Here is a 6000-nt window from a genome sequence, read left to right on the forward strand (position 1 = left end):
AACTCTTCATAAGCTATTTCAAGAATGACTACTGGTAGGCATAACAAAGGAGTCTGAATAATTTGGTAAACTTGAAATAAATTTAATCTTTCCACAGTGTGACTGACTTGTAAAACAGTTAATTTCATAGGAAGAAATTAAATTTATAACAGTAATAGATTTTTTTACTAATAGAATAAATTGCTTATTTTATTTTTAAATAATACAATTTGTAAATATGAGATTTCTTTTGAGTTTGTAAAATAAGTATAAAAGTTTGCAGTGTCCTTGCTGCCAATTTCCAACTTCTTCTTCTTCCCTTTTTCATGATGCTTTTGCTTTATGAATATATATATTAATTTATGACAAAGTCAGCTTATAAATATCTTTAATCTGCTTTCATTATCCCAAATTGTTTTGTTGATTTCACATAGCCTGCCTTCTTAACAATATGGTTCATTTAATTTGGTAACTAAGGCAGTCCATATAAATTATGCCAATCTATGCACTATAAAAGGGTCTCTAATAATGTGAAATCAATGTTAGCTAAAATACATATGCAGTTTTTAAAATTTTTTCTCAAATCCCTCATTTTATCAAATGGAAGCTATCCTTTGTAGTACAGAAATAGGAAGTCATGTTTTATTTTTCCTTTAATTCCTTATCTAGTATAGTAGCAAATCTTGTGGAATCTATCACTTTCTCCTACATTGAATGCTTCTCCTCCTGAATTTTTTCAAAATTAGAGCCTTAGATCACATTTCACTCATCATTAGGAACACAGTATAATATCCTCTATTGTCTCCTGACCTGTGTGCCTCCAATGCTTACAGTTCAAGTAATTTTGTTTCTAATTTCATATTGACATGAATTTAGTAAGTGAAAAATTTTTGATGAGCTCTATCTACAAGTCTTGATGGTGGCAAATTATGCATTTGCTTGTAGTCCATTCTCCACCTTCTCTAGGGAAAGTTCCAGGAAGAAAGAAATAGGAACCAATCAGATCCCCTTATATATGCCACTGACAGACATTCTGGTAACTATGCTTACTCATGGTTTACCGCCTGCACAGTCCTTTTTATATAGATGCTTTTACCAAATGTACATAGTCTTTCCAGGATTGTTTAGGGAAAACATGCCTAAAATTTATGGATTTATTGTATATAGTTATCTGGAAAATATCACTTAAGCTATCTACATTTTAGAGTAAAAACTGAAGAGATTTCATTACTTTAATAAGTCCCTTATGTATATTTAATGTTCTTCATATACTACTCAGAGACTTCATATGTTAAATCTGGGCCAGACAGTTTAATGTGGCAACAAAAGATACGGGCAGTAGCAGAAGGTGGTTTCCAATTTACCTGGGCCTCACTATTACCTATATCCTGAAAACGTTAAGTAAAGCTTTGTACTAGGTCTTTTCTTGATCCTTATGTGTACAGTTTGATAACAGGACTTTTTGTGTTTATCGTAGATGTATTAGTATATTGTGATTATATCTCTTCAACCTTGTCTTCAGTTTGAACTTAACAACATCTACTGGATACTCCTCCAAACTTTCTGGCACTTATTACAATTTTGGCATTTCAGCACTACCAACTAGCCTATCATTTTGGGGCACCACCATCCCATGCCTATTAATGAATCCAGCTTGTAAGTGTACCTCTTGCTGTCAATCCTGGCCTAACTGTTAAAACAAACAAAAACCAGTCTCTCAGTATATTCACTTTATGTTATTCTATAATATATATGCTATTCAGATAGAATGTGGGGATAATCACCTTATTTCTCCATTTGAGTCCTCAGCTAAATCTGGCATGCAGATTTGGTATTATTTCACTTACCTGGTCAGCAGATAGGAGCCACCTATCTGATTTTCTCTGTGATTGGCACACTCCTAATGGCTGTAATGACTGCCATCCTTTAAGAAAACTTAAAGGAATGGAAAACATAAGTTAATACAAATAGGTGATCTGACCTCACATAACATATCCATCCCAGCAACTCTACTTTCCTCTGCCTTTTATTCTTCTCTCTACTTTCTGCCATGGCAATACAGGCATTTCTATTTTTGTCTTCATGGACCAATAGTTTCCCCAGGTTACCAAGAACCATCCTAGCAACAAGTTGCTTCACACTTTATGGTGTTTTCCAGGGTCTAAAATCCGTAACTCAAAAACTCTCCTTCAGATGAATTAACCCTAGTTAGTCTGGTAGCCAAAAAAGAGGATCAGGGGTAACCTCTCTAGGGAACTAGAAAGTTGCCTTGGAAGACTGAGACCTTTGCAGTATATTCCCACATGGGGAAGTGCTAGTTCTTACTAGCAAGCAGCAGATTGTCTTTGTGAGAAGATTCAATATAGTTGGCATAGTCAAATTCTTCTGGGAAAGTCACTCAAATGACTCTCATCCCATGTTTTAGGGATCCATATTTTTCTAGCAAGGACCACGACTGTAGCATAGTAGATCTATCTTGACTAAACATTTAAATGTTTATGACACTAAGATTCTATCAGGTCCTGAATCTGTTCCTCTGTTGGATCAGCACTTAGAATTCAGAGAGAATGGACTCTTCATAAGTTTCCTAAGAACCCTCAAAGATCTCACACTTAGCTTTGAACTGTTATTAATAGACCTCAAATTCTCATTGTTAAACCAGAGCTCTAATACATCTTAAAGATAATTAGATCATTCTGATAATTGTAGCTATTTTTCCTCCATATCTTTCAAATGACTGACTTATAGTACATGAAAGGAGATTCCCTTCCATAAGTCTGTTTTCCCAGCACATCAATGATGATAACTTAAACAATTTAACAACCACTATTTTCCAGGAACTATCCATATCCTACATTCTATTCAGGATGGGGTCTTGTTGAGAACTGAGGTAATAAGTCCCCAAATTCCATTTTACTATTTTCCTACACAACCACCATCTGGATCAATCTAACAGATACAAAAATTTGCAAAAGATTTATTGAAGGAAATGCCTGTGAAGGATTAAGATTCAAGTAACAGGAGAAGGCAGGAGTATCTTCAGAACACAAAGCAGAGAAGGCATTTTTGAAAGAAGAGAAGGATGAAGAAGAATTGAGTGGGAAGAGCATCAAATGGCAAGAAAACTTAAAAATTTTGGCCAATCTGATGGGGAGTCTTTGAGCAAAAGGTGATCCTTTAAGGAGTCTTAAATGAATAGAAATGGCCTGTCTCTTGTATCTTCACCATACTCAATGTTTATCTGGGAATATCCTGGGGGAAAGTATCAAAGTTGAAGACTGTCAATCAATAATATACTTCAGGATGTTTCCTTCTAGGGGATCTGAGTGATGCATCTGGGTGCTGTGCCATGCTTTTGCTAAGATCATTGTGGGTGGGGCCACCCTCTATCTGAGGGGCAACTATGATGGCAGCAGCTGGGCTGCACTAGGTGGGATGAGTGCACAGGGGAGTGTGCCAGTGGCTGAGCCACCAGCCAAGGAAATAGAGCATTTGGAACTGTCTCCCACACACACCCTGCCAGTTTGGCTGAGGGAGGGTTGGGGAAGCATTGTCTACCTGCCCTTTCTTCTCTTGAGAGAGTTCCCTCCAACTACCACCCCTCTGGTTCACTTTCTGCTGCTGGTAAATATTTCATACTACCAACTCTATGCTGTGTCTCAGTGGGACTGATGGTATGTGTCTGACCTACAAGTGACAGCAGTCTCAGCCTTCTGGAGTTCTTCAACTTTCCCTGGTGTCCAACCCCTTCAATCACCAAAGCCCAGTGCAATGTGGACTCATGTTCCCAGAGCAGATCGGCAAGGCCAGATGAGCAGGATTCCTGAGCACTTATCCCCTCCCAGTTCTATTCTTCTTCCTCCAGCTTGTGTGCTTGGATGAGGGAAGGGATTGGGTCATGATGGAGTGCAACTCTGACACTTTAACCTTCTCAATATGATTTTCTCTTCTTCACCAGTTGTAGATAGTCTGTTCTGAAGTCTCCAGATCATTTTCAAGGTTAGTTGTATTTGCTATATTTGCTTCATTGGTGTTTATGGGGAAGGAGGTTTCTGCCTTGCCTTCCTTTGTCAACATCTTTTCACCACCTTATTAAATGTACTCTTGTTTTACTATTTTGCATATGAAAATCTCAGGAGCATAGCAATACTTTCACTTAGCTGTAATGAAAGTGAAGGCTTTTATCTTTTCATTCCATTTTACAGATTTAGTAAACAGGTTGAATTTGTTTTTGCACTGTGTGTGTATGTGTGTGTGTTTCAAACTTTGGTTTATTTTAAGGTCTCCTAATTAGAAAATACAAACATTTTTATTTTATCAAAAATATACAATTTTTTTTACCTTACAGAAATCAGTAGACTGTATTTGAAGTGGCATATAATAATGCTGTCAGAGGAAAAAGTCCTCTTGTAACTACTCTCTACTTTAGAATCCTACAAACACAAATTGGACAGAGCCAAGAACTCACCAATCCCAGAATGTAAGTCATACTAATTAAATTTCATTTAAGACTATGGGGAAACTCAGAATGCCTTTAGGTGACACCACTACCAGATTCCAAATTATGGCAAACATATTGGTGACCTTGAACAACAATCAGTCACCCACAAGAGCTCAGTCCTGGTTGTATGCAGGCATGTGTATGTATACCTATAAAGGACAATTGGGAGAAAAGTAGGGAAATCTGAATTACAGTGGCTAATATAAAATCTAAGGGTTTTTGTAGGTATAAAAATAATATTATGATTATATAGAAGAATGTCTCCATTTTTGAGATTTGTTTGGCATTGTAGCCAAGGTTTAAGTGTCATTCTATCAGCAATTTCCTTTGACATTGTCCAGCCAAATGTGTGTTTACTCACTTATAAAAAAGAGACATATTTAACACAAAATATTATGCCGAATTTGGTGTGTGTAATGTATCATTCAAATGATTAGTTTCTTCATAATCAAATAAATTCAGGTCATGATTTTTACTCTGATATACTTATTTAGTTCAATAAATGAATAAAGTGGACCATGACAGGTCAATGGTGAGTGTGTGTCATGAAGCAAAAACAGTAATTAGTCCAAGTTTGTGCATCTGAGATTTGAAAACATGGAGAACAATAGTTAAATTATCAAGAAGTTTTGATTAATGCATTTCTTAGCCAAAACTGAGTCTTTTTTCTTTATGAACTTCATGGTCAGTATCAGGGAAAGACAATAGGAGAATACTTTAGACTCAGGGAAATCCAAAGTAAGTAGTTGGAACCAGCATTTGAGGCCTGAAATAGTATGTTGGAATTAGTTATAAAACCAGAATCAGAGATTCCACAATGCAGAAACAATGTCCCAGAGGCCATGGGGACAGCTCAGGGTCAGGAACCAGGTCTCCAGGCAAAATAGGTCAGGAGAAATAACCAGAAGATGGGCACATCCCCACTCAAGGATCCTAAGAGATAGTAGTACTTTCTCCCTTAACACCTGATTTCTAAATTATTACCTTTAGAGGTACCTTTGAATGCACCAAGCCCTCTCACACATGTGTGCCTTTGTATAACACAGCAATCTCTTCCCAGTACAGTTTCCCCTCTTCTTTAGACTTAGTCTTCTACACCTTTAGGTTTCCATGCCCATGTTAGTTGTGACCTCCCTTTCCTGTATCTCACTGTGGAGTGGGCACTCCTCCCTGCCTCTCGCTGCACTCTCCCTGTGTACTGACCTCTACCACAGAACTTTATTACTCTCATTATTCTTGGTCTGTCCACCTGTATTTCCTTCTGAACTGTGAACTTCATCAGGTTGGAGCCATAACTAGTTAATCTTTGTATACTCAGTGCATGCCTAATCTATATTGAATTAATAAATGGAAGAAAGTATAGTATTTAAAACTACATCACAGAAGTGAGGTATCAAGCCATGAAATGACATGGAAGAAAATTAAATGTTATTACAAAGTGAAAGGAATCAAAATGAAAAGGCTATGTATAGTACGATTCCAACTACAGGACATTCTGAAAAAGGCAAAATTGAGGAGAC

This window comes from Manis javanica, chromosome 11, assembly GCF_040802235.1.
Source record: "Manis javanica isolate MJ-LG chromosome 11, MJ_LKY, whole genome shotgun sequence".
Classification (NCBI taxonomy): domain Eukaryota; kingdom Metazoa; phylum Chordata; class Mammalia; order Pholidota; family Manidae; genus Manis; species Manis javanica.